The sequence below is a fragment of the Phaethon lepturus genome, unplaced genomic scaffold (assembly GCF_000687285.1).
Source record: "Phaethon lepturus isolate BGI_N335 unplaced genomic scaffold, ASM68728v1 scaffold2557, whole genome shotgun sequence".
NCBI lineage: Eukaryota > Metazoa > Chordata > Aves > Phaethontiformes > Phaethontidae > Phaethon > Phaethon lepturus.
In genome coordinates, this window is record NW_010552329.1 from 7,215 (window position 1) to 23,005 (window position 15,791).

Below are 15,791 nucleotides of genomic sequence, written 5' to 3' on the forward strand. Positions count from 1 at the left end.
AAAAACGTTGAAAAAGCAGCTTTGTAAGTGATGCTTCTTAGCTGCTCTTTAGCATGGAAAAACTGCATGTTTCAGCTGTGAGCATTGGGGATGTTGCACATGTCTGTTTTGCTTTGTTTACTTTTTTCCTAAAGCACTTGAAACTACTAGCAGGAGTCCTAAGTTGAGCAAAAAGCAATCCTACTCATCCTTCTCTCTTTGACTGTTCTCTCCCTAAACATGTATCACATTATGGCATTAGAAAGTCCTAATGATCAGGACAGCAGAATTTAAAAGACACCCCGCCTCGATGCTTCCCCTTGAGTCATCGCTGTCTGATGTTCATTGCAGTGCCCTACAGCAGTCCAGTCTCTGGGAATACTCGTGTAGTAGTGGACATCTGCAGCCACTGGCTGGAAGGGCTGTCTTTGAACAAGGCCGTTTCTCTAAACTTGCATCTTCTGGTCCCCTGTAGTCTCTGCAGAGTAGTCTAGGGTCGGGATCTGTCCCCTGCTTTTCCTCATACAGGCTCCCAGGAGTGGAGCTGTACAAGGACTTGCCTGCAAGCATCTTCAAAGAAGCTGTCCTGTAAGGAGGAACCAGAACTTCCAACCCAAAAGAAGGGTCGGAGGTATGAAATGGGCACAGCTCACACTGGCTGAAGTGCGTCTTGCTCTCTAGTCACTGTATTGCTCCGTAGAAGTCAAATACCATCAGCACAGCTCAAAAGTGTTTTGCCTACATTTGAGGAGTCTGGAGAAGCAGGCTGAAGGCAGAGCAGACGCCGCCAAATCAATCGCCGTTTTTAACGAACCCGCTGACTCTTCTGTGCGCTTTGATTACTGCTTGCAAAGCTTAGTTTTATGCCTGAACATAGACAGGCTTCAGTCCGCATGAGTGGATCACAGGCTGCTGCCTGCTGTTCCCATAGCACCACTCAAATCTGTGCGAGGCAGTCCCTGAAGAGGCTTGCTGAGCAGCTGACGTGTGTGCAGGGATGAGGAGCATCAGGAGTAGTACCAGCCTAGTGCACGGGGTGGGGAAGGAGCCTTATTTAAATACCGACTTTTGTGTTGCCAGATGTCACTGTCTTGGCAGAAGGAGAACAGGCTGTTTTACTGCAACGTGCTTTGCTTGGAGCCATGAGCTCTTAAAAGCACTGTTCATGCTGTGTGTTTCATCTCCTCAACAAGCCACTTGGCAGTGTTGTGCTCCAAAACTTTTTTTTTAGAGGGGATTTGATCTTGAATAAAAGGGTATACCTGCAGAGAGTTCTTGTCTTTGTCTTCTCCCAGGACTGCCCTGGTGCCTGCCTGGCAGGTGTTTGTTTTACCTTCTTGTCTTCTGGGTTGTGACAGCCCTTTGTGTCCACTGGCTAGGCAGACTCTTCAGGTGCCGTGCAGCTACAGTGCCCCGAGTAGGTAGCGTATGGGCCCTCGAGCAAGGGATGCGTGCTGGATGTGTCCACCCACTATATCCAGAGCATTGCCACGTGGTCCATCAGCACCTCTGGAGTCACTTGAAGGAGCAGGGGGCAGAAGTTACTGCAGAGAATCCCAAAGAGAGAACTATCTGGGCAGCGGAAGGCCAGGCGATGTGTCTGAAATGGCAAGCTGGGGTTGTGCTGCTGCCTGCCAAGCAGTTGCTCATCCCTGATAATCTTACTGAGCACAGCATGGGTCTGGCTCCCTACTTCTCCCAGGTCTAAGGCTACGTTTGGACCACTGCACACTGTCTTCCCCACCAGCTCCCGCTTCACAGTGCGTGGGGACTGTGGCCCCAAGCTTGGGCTGGGGACACACTCCCCAAACCCAAGTTAAGGATGTGTGTGTAGCGAATCCTGTGCCCCATAGAAGTTGGCCATTCAATTTATGTAGCTTAACTGCTAAAAACTCTACTCTGCCTTCTAGCTGGCAACTACTGTTGTATGATTTAAGTGCAGCAATTTGGAAGGAAGGGAAGACTGTAAGGCTTTACTGTTGTTTTCTCCAATAAATCAGCCCTTAACTGCAGTAAAGGTGTGTTCTGGACATCCACTTTAAACCGCCTCATCTGAAGACTCTGAGGAAGGAATACCGCCGCTGCTACCATTTAAAAACTGTTTCTAGGAATTGGTCTTAAATACTAGCCTTTTCTGAAATACATTTGCAGCTCTTAATGCACTTCTAGCAAATGCTGAGGTACAGCAATGAGACCTGTCAGTATCTTGTGAACTGCTACTTGAGCTTTGTATACTGATCTTGATGCGCTGCCAGGATTGCAGATCAGTCTAAATAATGGTCCTTTCTGGGTTCAGTGCATTGCTAGAAAACATGTTAGCACTTTATTCATTCTAGCAGAATGAGTGTGGACACTAAGCAGGTAGTAGTGGGCTGCTTTGGAAAAGTAAAATGCAGTGGGTGAATGTCTCTCTTTGAAGAAAATATTGATTTCTAGATGTGAACAAGTCCTGCTTTTCTGCCCTTCATGTTAATCTTTAAATACTCAGTCAACTATGTTTGTTCTTTTCTGGAGGAATCTCTGAGTATTTAATGTTAGGGGCAGAATTCAGTTTTGGACTACATTGTTTCCAACAGTTATTTTTTTCGGAGAAAAAAGTCTACTGCAAGTGCATCATTTATAACTCAGTTCCAGCAATCAGTGCTGCTGTTCAGTATAAACTTGTTTAGTTGTGTTTCTCATCAAGGGAGGAAAAAACCTGGAAGCTCACCAGGCATTTAACAACTGACAGAAAGATGCTGCATATGTTGCAGGACACTGCTGCCGTGTGTGGTGCTGCACAAACTGCCTGCTGGTTATGTTGGTGAGACAGTACAGAGTGCTTCTGTAGAGAAGCAAGAGTTTCATGGTTTTGCTGGACTGTATGGAGGTACTTGTTCAGTATGTTTCCCCATGAATCGTGGTTGTGAAGAGTTGGTTTTAACAGTCCAGCAGTCCTGCGGGAAAAGCAATTGGTGCTCTGATTGCATGGCTGGGATGGTAGGTGAGTCCTTTGCCTAATGCACCCCTCTGGGTGCATTACTTAAAACACCAGCTTCTAAGCTGCAAGTTTTTCACACTATTAAGTATATAATTTGTTCCTGCAAATTGTTCTGGGTTGGAGCAACCCCTGGTATCAATACAGGCAGGGGGATGAAGGGATGGAGAGCAGCCCTGCTGAGAAGGACTTGGGGGTCCTGGTGGATGAAAAGCTGGACTTTTTCATCCTTGACTTACCAGTTCTCCCTCCCAAAGAGCTTAAAAAGTCTTCTCAGCTCCTCTTGATGACACACAGTGGTCTTTCTTTGTCTTCTGTATCCCTCTGCCCATTCCATATTTTTACTTTCTCAAAAGATGCTTCCTGAATAGGAAAATACTTTTAATTGGGGATGGGAGGGAAGTATGTTTCTGCGATTCACCAAGGTGAAGTTTGCTCTTGAATTGTAAATAAGAAACAGAGGCATATTAAAGATGTCACATACCAGTGTGGTAGAACGGAATTAAAGATGACTGTAAATTTATTCCAGTAAAGCTCTCCCTTTTGCCATTTACTCCAAAAACACTCCCTCACCACTGCAAAAAGCACTCAACAGGTTGCTCTGCCGATTCCACTGACACTTGAGTTGCTTTTCTTATACAATCTCCAAAAATCTTTCATGCCAAAAAACCTGCTCAGTGACAGGCATGCAAGCCAGCTGAAACCATTCAGCTTCAGAGCATTAATTCCAACAGTTTTCATTTGCTACTGTTTAGAAATATGCAGAAACTAATTCTCCCTGCTCACCACTGCTCTTGTCAACTACAGCACCCATGTTCATCTGCAATCCACACAGAGATACACCAAAGCAGGATGCCCCAAATACTCTTTAAGGGTGGTGTAAGTTTCCCAAACAAAGATTCAGACAGTGTCTGTGAATTACCATAGCATGGTTTGGGTTGGAAGGGACAATGAGCAGGGACATCTTCAACTAGATCAGGTTGCTCAGAGCCCACTCCAACCTGACCTTGAATGTTGCCAGGGATGGGGCAGCTACCACCTCTCTGGGCAGCCTGTGCAGTGTTTCACCACCCTCTTTGTGAAAAAATTCTTCTTTACATCTAGTCTGAATCTGCCCTCTTTTAGTTTAAAACCATTACCCCTTATCCTGTTGCTACAGGACCTGCTAAAAAGTCTGTCCCATCTTTTTTATAAGCTCCTTTTAAGTACTGGAAGGCTACAATAAGGCCTCCCTGGAGCCTTCTCTTCTTCAGGCTGAACAACCTCAACTCTCTCAGCCTATCCTCACAGGAGAGGTGTCCCATCCCTCTGATCATTTTGGTGGCCCTTCTCTGGACCTGCTCTGACAGGTCCATGTCTTTCCTGTGCTGAGGGCTCCAGAGCTGGACGCAGTACTGCAGGTGGGGTCTCACCAGAGCGGAGCAGAGGGGGCAGAATCCCCTCCCTCAACCTGCTGGCCACGCTTCTTTGGATGCAGTCCAGGATGCGGTTGGCCTTCTGGGTTGCAAGCACACATTGCTGGCTCACATCCAGCTTTTCATCCACCAGTACCCCCAAGTCCTTCTCAGCAGGGCTGCTCTCCATCCCTTCATCCCCCAGCCTGTTGCCCTGACCCAGGTGCAACACCCTGCATTTGGCCTTGTTGAACCTCGTGAGGTTTACATGGGCCCATTCCTTGAGCCTCTCCAGGTCCCTCTGGATGGAATCCCATCCCTCAGGCGTATCACCTGCACCACTCAGCTTAGTGTTGTCTGCAAAATTGCTGAGGGTGCACTCGATCTCACTATGTCATTGATGAAAAGAGATATTAAACAGTAGTGGTCCCAATATGGACCCCGGAGGGACACTACTTATCATTAATCTCCATCTGGACATCGTGCCATTGGCCACTCCCTTCTGGATGTGACTGTCCAACGAATTCATCGTCCGCCAAACAGTCCACCCATCAAATCTATACCTCTCCAATTGAGAGAGAAGGATGTTGTGGGGGACCGTGTCCAGGGCCTTACAGAAGTCCAGATAGTCGACATTGGTAGGTCTTCCCTTGTCCACTGATGTAGTTGCTGCATCCTAGAAGGCCACTAGGCTGGTCAGGTAGGTCTTGCCCTTGGTGAAGCCATTCTGGCTGTCTCAAATCACCTTCCTGTCCTCCATGTGCCTTAGCATAGCTTCTGGGAGGATCTGTTCATGATCTTCCCAGGCACAGAAGTGAGGCTGATGGGTGGATGGTTCACAGGGTCTTCCTTGCTACCTTTTTTTTAAAAAATGTGTGCAGTGTTTCCCTTTTTCCAGTTACCAGGGACTTCCCCTGACTGCCAGGACTTTTCAAATATTATGGAGTGTGGCTTGGCAACTACATCAGCCAATTCCCTCAGGACTCTGGGATACATCTCATCAAGTTCCATAGACTTGTGCATGTGCAGGTTCCTCAGGCGGTCTTGAACCTGATCTTCTCTTACAGTGGGAGGGACTTTGCTCCTCCAGTCCCTGTCTTGCACTCCATCTCCTCAACAGGTGTGGGAAGACAGACTGCCAGTGAAGACTGAGGCAAAGAAGTTGTTGAGTACCTCAGCCCTCTCCTCATCTGTTGTTACCAGTCCACCAGTGTTACTCATCAAGGGGGGTACGCTTTCTTTGACCTTCCTTTTCTGGATGACATACCTGTAGGAGTCCTTCTTATTATCCTTTGCATCCCTTGCCAAGTTCAGCTCCAGCTGTGCCTTGTCCTTCCTGACCTCATCCTCACCCCTACACAACCAGGCAGTGTCCCTGTACTCTTCCCAGGATACCTGTCCCTGCTTCCACTGCCTGTGCATTTCATTCTTGCCCTTTAGTTTGCCCAGCAGGTCTCCACTCAGCCATGCTGGTCTCTTGCCTTCCTTTCCTCATTTCTCACACCTTGGGATCAAGAGCTCTTGTGCTTTGTGGAAGGCATCCTCAAAGATCTGCCAGCTCTGTTCTGCTCCCTTGTCCCTGAGGGCAATTTCCCCGGGGTTCTGATTGACTAACTCCCTGAAGATCTGGAAATTTGTTTTCCTAAAATATAAGGTCCTGACTTTACTCTTTGCCTGCCCCTTATCCCTCAGGACTGCGAACTCCACCAGTGCATGATCACTGCAGCCCAGGCTGTCTCCAATCTTGATGTCACCAATTAGCTCATATGTGTTGGTGACTGACAGGTCCAGTATGGCATCCCTTCTGGTAGGGCTGTCTTGTTACCTGGCATAGGAAGTTATCATGCACCTCAGAAGTCTCCTGGATTGCTTACAGCTCACCGTGCTACTTTTCCAGCAGATGTTGGGGTGGTTGAAGTTCCCCAGCAGGACAGGAGCCTGCGAGTGCGATGCCTCCTGTAGCTGGAGCAAGATGTCTTTGTGAACAGACTCCCCTTGGTTGGGTGGCCTGTAGTAGACACCAACCAGAAGGTTCCCTTTGTCACCTCGGTCCCTGATTCTTACCCATAAACTTCTGACCTGCTCGTGGCTATTGTTCATAGACAGCTCTTCACACTATCCATTTCTTGATGTAGAGGGCAATGCCTTTGCCCACCTTTCCTCGCCTGTCCCTTCTGAACAGCCTGTAGCCATCGATAGCCACACTCCAGTTGTGGGATTCATCCCACCAATTTTATGTCATGTCAGCCAGGTCATAGCTATCTAGTACAGTGGTTTCCAACTCCTCCTGTTTGTTGCCTGTGCAACAAAGATTAGTACTGGTATGATCTGAGATCAGTACTTTTCTGCTCTGAACCTGTATAGATTGTAAAAAAGCAAATATAGGTTACCTATGATGTCACCCAGAGGCAAAAAGTAATGTTTCCTGTCCAAAGTCTGATCTGATGGAAAGGGGTATGCTCAAGTTTTTCCTAGGACCTGAAAATCCTTGAACGGTTTATCTCTGTGGGGAATCATCTCTGGACAAACTTTCTTGACCCTTTTCTTTGCCTTCCTCTGCTTTTGGAGTGAGTAGTGTTTTATGACTGTCTGTTGATTTGTGTGACAGCAGTATCTCTGTAGGCTGTTTCATTTAATTTACTGTCCTAGTCTGACTTGGAGCAGGAGCAAAATTCTCTTAACAGGATTTACTCCACTCAAGCAGCATTAAAAGTCATTCAAGGACATACCAATCGGATAAAATCTCAGACTACTTATTAATATAATGGGAACTTCAGTGGTCATAATACTTTAAAGGTAGATGCATTATCTGCATTATATTAGAAGAAAATAAGCCAGTCAGTGCAGTTGTTTGTTAGTAAATTGCTCCTGGTTCATTGCACACACAGTTGCAGGATTCTCCCTCTTATCCCTTAAATGAGATTAAGAGCAGTGCAGAAATATTCAAGCCCCACATCTTGAGTTTGACCAATTTGCAGCCGTGGCAAAATGTGGTTCAAGGTCACTTTGCTACTGACAGCCATTGCTCCAGGTCAGTTTGGAAACACTGCAGGAACTGGTGCTGCCCAGCTGAGTATGCTGTGTAGTGGTATGGGCAAGTAGCAGCCTAACTCCATCTGGAATATGACCCTTCAAGCACTACATGGTTGGATGGGTGACTACTAAAATGCTGAACTGTAAAGGAACAGGTACTGTATCTTGTTTGATGCTGCAGAGAAAACAACACAACTCATTCTGTGTTTTCAAATGAGAGATACCCAGTAATAGTGAACTGCTGCATCAGTGTGCAAGAGTACTTTAGACCAGCAATCTGTTGGTGTGCCATTAGCACTCCTATGTTAGGTCTTATTTTCTTAAGGTTAGGTGGTCTCGCCGAAATTCTGCAGTGGGTGAGAAATGTAGATGATTTAATATGGGCTTGTCTTCTTTATGGGCTCATGTGCTTGGATAAGCTGCGTAACTGGCTCCGTGTCTGTTGTTGGCTTTTAAGTACCTCATGGACAGGCTGGTTCTCTGAAGGGTTTGTGGCAAAAAGCATTACTAGTCTAAAGCTGTGATTTGACTGGTTGGGGAAGGGGGATCAGGAGCATGTTCTTATGACCTAAGAGATTTCTGTGGCATATATGGTTGCATATTTGTCGTATCAGTGCACTTCTGCTGATGGTTAGGCAGGGTTTTACAGTTTCATGGACATTTCACACTATTTTCTCAGGTATGCCAAGAGCAAAAATGTTCATAGGACTTCTACACAGCTTGCTACTTGCAGTTGCTTGTGTTGGAGAAATCATACTTCAAGTGTTATGCAGTTAACACTTGTTTGACAGCACCGGTCTAAATCTTAAACTTGGTTAGTTGAGGCCTGAGAATGGAAGAGATTATCAACCTGGTGGTTTGCCATCATCATGTTGAATTACTAAGCAAAAAGCTTATCTTTGTCATGGATAACTGAATAAGGAGCCAGACTACAGCAGGAGTGCAGCTTAACTATGCAACCAGTAACTTGTGAGTAGAAGTTCTGGCAAAAATTGTACATTTTTACAGCTTTGCAGTTTCCAAGAACATGATGTGACTGCAAGGAGCTGTGAGACTTGAGAAACTAGAAAGGCTAGTGCTTTTCAGGAGGGACCACTTAAAAGTAGGTGTCCCTGGAACTTGTGTGTAGCCACCACTTTGGGAAGAATGTGTACACTAAGGGCTAGATACAGCTGTAAGTTTTCAAATTAATTTCCACATTTTAGTATGCATTTATTGGAGGGCCATAATTCTGTACTCTGAGCAGTAAGCTCAAAGTTGGATTTGAGGATGAAAAGGGTAAGTTAGAAGCCTGGGCTCTTGTTCATTTTTGTAGCTTACTGAAATGGCTTCAAGCTAGCATCAAGTACCTTCAGTTGACTTCTGATATATTGTTTAGATCTGTTTGAAGCCAGCTGATGCTGTGAGCCTAGAGGAGGTCAGGGTAGTCCAATGAGGGGATTAGGTGAAAAAAAAAAAAAGATGTCCAAACAACCTGGCAAAAGGTTGGCTGCCAGGCTTCCATATGAAGGCTGCCACCGAGCAGTGCATGTATGTGTAACAACAGAAGTAAAATGATGCTTTCATTAAGTCCCATCAAATCTGTGGTAAGGTTGCCAGGACTGAAGGTATCTGAACACTGCCTGCATTTAGAAAATTGGGTGGGATGTTAGGAGAGTGCAGCCAGCTAGCTGTTTCCTTCGTTAGTGTTAGGGTTGTTTGGAGTGGAATTATGTCAATAGGAGAAGGCTGTTTTGACAAGATGGAGCTTTCCATACTTTATTGTTTTCTGATGGTAAACTTAGCAGTGCTGCTAACAAATTTCACTCCAGTTGGTGTTATGTGTGCATCCTTTGTGGGAGCCCACCTGCAGATTACTGTGCTCTGACTATTTCTGGGCAAATTAAATTACTAAAAATTACTATGTCCTGAGCACAGAAGTGACTCTACCAGTGCTTTTGAAGGGCGAACTAACATCTCTAGCTGAACTGACACGTGTTTGGAAGCTTTTGTGACAGTTTTTGTCTGGACTGAGGACGTTTGCTAGGAGAACCTGAGAGCAATCACTAGGGAAAGTTGCTGGAGGAATAAAGGAAGCTGCACTGGAGTGGGTGAAGAATGAATTGAGGAGTCTGACAAGGGAATTCAAAGACTTAAGCCTAGTTCCCCTGGTTTCTGCTTAATCGATAGATTAGAGGGTAGGAGGAGGAAGGCTCCTGCTATAAGGTAGCTTTAGCATAGTGACACTGATAGCTGATTTGTCTACTTCAAGCTTTTCTTTGTATACAAGAGTGAACTCTTCCTGCTGCAGAGACATATATTCACTTCCTTCCTGGGGAAAGAGGGGTCAGGGAGAAGTGAATGGCTTTCTAAAACATATTTGCCAAGAGCTGCTTCTGCGTTAAAGGTCTGGAATTGCATGTCAGGCTTAAGAAGTTGCTCACTCATTCATCTTGTAAGCAAAATGTAAGTCAGTCCCTTTTATGCAAATACAGGACTTTTTTTTTTCCCCTGGGATCTGGCCCAACTGGACTGGTCAGTTCCCTTTTTCCTGCAGACTCCTAACTGAAATCAAAATGGTCTCTACTGCTGTAAACGCTCTTGCCTTGCTTGTCAGCCGTCATAATACTCCTGTACACTGGGGAGGTGCATGGGAGTGCTAAGTCTCCTGTGAAATCTCTGTCCATACCTCCGTTTAGAAATTATGGGAAAAAATTGAACTTTATTGTGTCAGCAGGTAGGTTATTTGCTAACCTAATTCAGAAGGTGAAGGGCTGGCCACAGACCTCCCCTGGGGCAGGGCACCAGGACTCCTCATGTTTCTGAACAGTCCCTTCAGAGTTGTGGACCTTGGAGGATCTGGGTGAGCAGCCTGTGACTTTGTACAGCCGTTGTCTTAATCACAGAATGGATGAGGTGGGAAGGGACCTCTGGAGGTCATCTGGTCGAACCCCACTGCTCAAGCAGGGCCACCTAGAGCCAGCTGCCCAGGATCATGTCCAGATGGCTTTTGAATATATCAAAGGGTGGATTTTGTGAAGTAATTGCCCTAAGCCCCATTGCTTGCATCAAGTTGTGTGCTGCTTGGTTGCTTAGGTGCTTCTGTTACTCTGTATTTCTGTCCTTGATAATAAATGGTGCTAATTCTGTGCTACACCAAATCCAGGCACGAGCTTGGTACTTATGTGGTGGGAGCTAGTGTGTATCTCAAGCGTTGAAGAGTGTTTGCTGGTATTATTAAGGTATTGCTAAGACTACAGATGGTGCTTTTATTGGTGATTATCCTTTCAGATATCACAGTTCATGATTCAGTCCACTACGTAATTAAATCTGCTTTGTTCTTAAAACTTCAGTGTCTTTTTCATGGTGGGACCTGATCTTACGGAGTGGTGGGAATGGTGGGCTTTCTGGAGCTGTGTTTCAGAAATGGAAGCTTGGGGGTGCAGTGTTGAAAGGGGGAGGTTTGCTTTAAGAGTGCAAAAGAGCAGACTTGTCTTCTGAGGGAGGCTGGAAGTCGCTCCAATAGAACTCACTCAAGTAAAGCTTTTAATTAGATTGCAATGTTATACTAAAACTTTGTTTAAAACAATCCTGTTCTGCACTAGGTTTTTCTTCCTAGTCTTTTCCAACTGTCATCTGGCTGCAGCTCAGCACTATTTCTCCAGGGGTTTTGACAGGTTCAGTCTCTTACCAGGGATCGGAATATCTAGAGAATGGCAGCATAACTGGGATAAGTTGTTTGGAATGGTTCTTCTGTAATTGCAGAGTTTGGCCTGACTTCTGCAAGTCAATGTAGTGCCCTACCTGGTCACTGGTTCTGGGGTGCTGGCTACTGCATCCTTTGGCTTGGACTCTTCCTGTAGGTTGGAAACGCTTTTTACCTGTTCCTGCTGGAGCTCCCAAAGGTGACTGCTTTGACCACTGTTTGAGACACAAAACTTTGCTATAATTTGGGGATTTCTGCCTAACAGAAGTCTTACAAGTGCTGGAGCAGGTATCTTCAAAAGATAGTGGAGAACCTGTACAAATACAGACTTCTGTCTGGTACGAACGGGTTAAGAGTCTTACTGTGGTATCAGCTTGCGTGGTGGCAAAATATGCTGGAGCGTGGATCTACTCCCTCACAAGATCTCAGGAAATTAGTCTGAGTTTATAACTGAATTGGAAGGAGGAGATAATTGCTGCCTTCGCTAGGACATGTGTCAGCTGTCTAAAGTGCTGTGGACTGAGACTTTGGTTTAAGAAAAGAGCAATACCAGCAACTCCGTAATCCTTAACTGTAACACTCAGAAGTGTTTCTGTTGCAGGGTGATACATCTTGGGGGAACACTGATCATTCTAAAAGGGTTTGGTTTGTTTGGGGTTTTTGGTTGTTATTTTTGTTTGTTTGTTTGTTTTAATGAGTAAGTGAAGGCAGCATTTAGTCTTAAGTAAAAGGTGGAGAAGATATTTCTATACAAAGAACCATACTGGACAATGCTGTTGCATCAGGGAGAGCTAGTCCAGAGGAAGCATGTGGGGGGAGGCTGAAGTAATGAGATTAATATGGTGGTGTTGAGTTGGACTCTGCTAGAAGACAGCAAATGCCTAAACCCTTAAGCCACAGTCTGCTGACCATTACTAGCAGAGCTGCAGAAGCCTGTACTCATACTGTTCAGCAACTGCTATAGGTGGTGCAGCTGCGTTCATGTCATGCACAAACCTCGGGGCCTGAAAGAGGTATCTGCTGTTAAAGGGAGGGGAGAGAGCACAACGTGGAAATAGGAGGTCGAATGTACTAATTTAGGGCTTGTTTAGTGTTTGGGCTTCTGTCCGATTGCTTCATGGCATCTTTGTCTCTTAAAGCAGTTTCAAGGCTTTGGATCAGGTGCTGAAAGGCTTTACTCGTCTGTAAACTGGTAAGACTCTGAAGATCAAATTGATGCTACAGAACCTAGATTGGCTTAAGATGCTTAAGTAGCTTTATAGCTCTTAAAATGGCTTATGCCCTATAAAACTTAGTTGGAGTGGGGAGAGGAGCCTGACTCTTGCTGCCTGATTGGGATCTACCTGGGTGGAGGAGGACGTGGCTGGAAGTCACTGGAAGGCCTCCAGTCAGTCTTGCCTATTAGCAGACTGCAGAAGATGCAAATTCAAACCAGGTATAGGCTGTGCAGGCAGTTGAATCTTAACAATCAACCTTGCAGTAAGAGATTGAATCTTTTTGCTATGCCTCCAAACCAGCAAGCGCATCTTCCCCCTCTTTGGCAACAAACTCTTCCCCTCATCTTCCCCCATCCTCTTTTGCTTGCTGAATTAAGAGCTGGAGTCATAGTAGGTTTGCCAAATGTATGGGCGGTGGTGCATAAGTTTGGCATCTCAGTGCTTAAACAAGACACAAACACAGAATGTCCAAGAGGGTGAAGATGCCTATGTAACAGCAGAACTCTAATTTGGTTAGGTGCAGGTCTTGTGGATTGGTAATTTAAGTAGCTTTGTCCAAAGTATTGTTTGGATCTGGTCCTAGAGCCTTGGGCTAAGGTGGAAGCTGCAGACCTGGGTAGCAGGTAGTATCTGAAGAAAGAACGATGTCTGAGACTAGGCAGGCAAATATCTGGTTAACAGTGTTTGCTTAAACTTAACAGCTTTTCTACCAGTGCAGGAAGTTCCCTCCTTTATGATTCATGATGTGCACAATCTGTGCTGACTGTTTATCCTGAGTAGTTACCTGGGAAAGCTTTAAGCACACTCTCTAACCTTAACAGAGGAAATTGCAACATGATTAATGGTAGCAGTTGTGATGGTAACTCTTTGCTAAGGCTTGCCAAGCCTTCCTGAGCCACTTTGTGACATTCAGTTGAACTTGTCAGTAATTGATTCAGGCATCCTTGACAGAAGTTACCTCATGGAAGTCTCTCAAACACCAGCTTCTAAAATGGCATAGGTGACTTAAGTACTAACCTCTTAGTTATCCTGAGTTGTTGAGGACAAATGAGTACCTGTTCTGGAAAAGCAAAATCTTCAGTTGTAATCTCTTGCATAGTGAGCAAAGCCCCACTGCTACTTGTCTCTGGAGCAGGTGTGTCCTTAGGCTTCAGGATTTCTTCAGGTACTGGCTTGCAGGTGTTGTCTGCAGTAACAGCCAACTATTGAATCTGGGGCAAAGAACAAAGATACTCGAGCATGCACAATAACTACTCTAAGCCACATAACAGAAGTCTAAACTTAAGCTTCCACTCTAAAATGTGTGTCTTGTGTGGGGAAGGCATGGTACGTCTAGCAGAGTGTGGCACTGCAGCCTCGGTTCCACCTTGAGCCAGCTGGATGTGCTCTGAATTACTGTGAAGAGTGAGGAGGAGGAAGGCCATGCAGCGGGATATTTTGGTCATAGGAGGGTCCTTTAGAAAGGCCTCATAATGAGCTTGTTTTCATAATGTAGAGAAATTTTGATTCCTGCCATTGCCCATGTTGAGACTGTTGAGAGCTGCTAAACTCGTCAAAAAGCTTCACGCTGCAGAGCAAAACCTTTCTTTTGGTTCTGTGTGGCTGCTGTCTGTTATCCCCATCCTGCTTTGTTTCCTTGGGGCCATCACTTTAATTTGGTAAGTCCCTTGGAGAGAAATTCATTCCTCCTCCAAATGTACCACACTAACAGCTATCAGGACCCATCGTCTTCAGACTGCCTTTAGGTAGTATAGGGGAGTGCTGCCTTGCTGTGCCCTGAATCCCTGGGAATGCTAAGGAGCTACAGGGGAAGAAGTGGATAAACTGTTAGGCTGGCAGGGGAGTACTTGTCTTCCCTGAAGTGGGTAAGTTAGGGATGACAGCCTAGAAGTTGTCCTACTGCAGGTTTGGAAGGGTGGACTGCAGTCCTCTCTCATTACAGCTGGATTGGTTTGTACTTCAGGGTGAAAACCATCAAACTTCCCTAGGTGATGAGGAAGAAACTTGTTCAGCGAGACAGCTTCCTTCATCACCAGGTAGGATTTGTAGCTGAGAATGAGTGAGAAGTGACGCTGCCGTAAACTCCTGCAGGTAAGAAAGCAGGAGGCTGATGTGTTTTGGCGGCTTGTTTGGGAGGTGCTATAGCAACCCAGCTGTATGGCCACTAGAAACTCTAGAAACTAGAGAATTGTCTCTGGTGACTTCTAGGCTCATGCTCAGGCTACATGTAAGCCAGGGCAAATGCAGAATTCAGCCTCTCATCTGGAGGCTCAGATTTGTAACTTGGCAAACCTTCCCTGTAAGCCAAGGGTTATGTTCTAGCAGTGGGCAATGTCCTGTACTTGTCCCTCTGACTACACTGAAGATGTGCTAGAGAGTTTGGCCCGTACATGCTTCTGTCTGTAGCGGTGACAGGCCAGGTCACCGGTCTTAGACTGGCGATCCAGATGTCTCTAGGGACATGAAACCAACTTTTGCACAATCAAGATGCAGGAAGAATACCAGGTTTTTTCGAATGGATGGTAGACAGTTGGACTTGATAATCTTAAAGGTCTTTTCCAACATTAATGATTCTGTGTGATTCTGTATGGGGTAAAACTGAATGCAGGGAGTTTCCTGTAAATGACAAGTACCTATTAGTGTGGTTGGTTAGTAGAGAGTATATTATTACTGTAGCCATGTTACAGTTCTCCACTGCCTCTGGGTGCATTAACTAGAATCTGTGGCCAAAGTTTGACTTTTGTCAGGTGAGCTTTGCAGTATTTCTGGCAGATGTCCACAGTCATGTGTCAGAAATGCAGAGGGGCATTGTATTTTCTTCTTTTCAGTGGGTTGGGAAAATAGCAGAGACCTACGTTTCAGGCTCCAGCACTCACATTGTTAGGAACCTTGCAGATAGTCTGCACCAGAAGACAATGAAGATCTGCAGCCTAAGGAAACTGCTCTTTAATTATCTGGAAGGTCTGTTCTTGCGCCCACTGCCTGCAGTGGAAATGGGAAGTTAAAACTTTCACAAGTGGTACGCTTTCTCCTTGTGTCCCCAGGGAATACATTGCCCAGGCTTGACTTGGATATGCTGCAAGACTCCGTTACTTCTACAGCTTTGAGCAGAGGGTGGTGTAGTGTTTCTGATTGGTTCTGTCTTAAAACATCACTCTTACGGTGGAGGAAAAGATTAACTTCTAGTTGATTATGCACTTCTGTGTGCAGGCTGCAGTAAAGAACACAGGTGAAGGTGTCGTGTTTGGGAGGAAATCATTGCTCAGCTGTAAAGGTGATCTACACTGCTAGTAAGCTTGTTTTTTCAGTGAAAGAAGCTGACGTTGGAAGAAAAAAAAAAAGTAGTGAAGCACTGCAAAACTGTGCTGAGTACCTCTTTTAAGTAAGAAGCACTTCTGCTTCCTAGGGCTAAATCTATACCCCCAGCATGAAGTCAGATGGCTTATGTAAGTTGATCTTTCTTTTTGGTGTACGTGTCAAAACATAAATACATTTCATCAGGACAA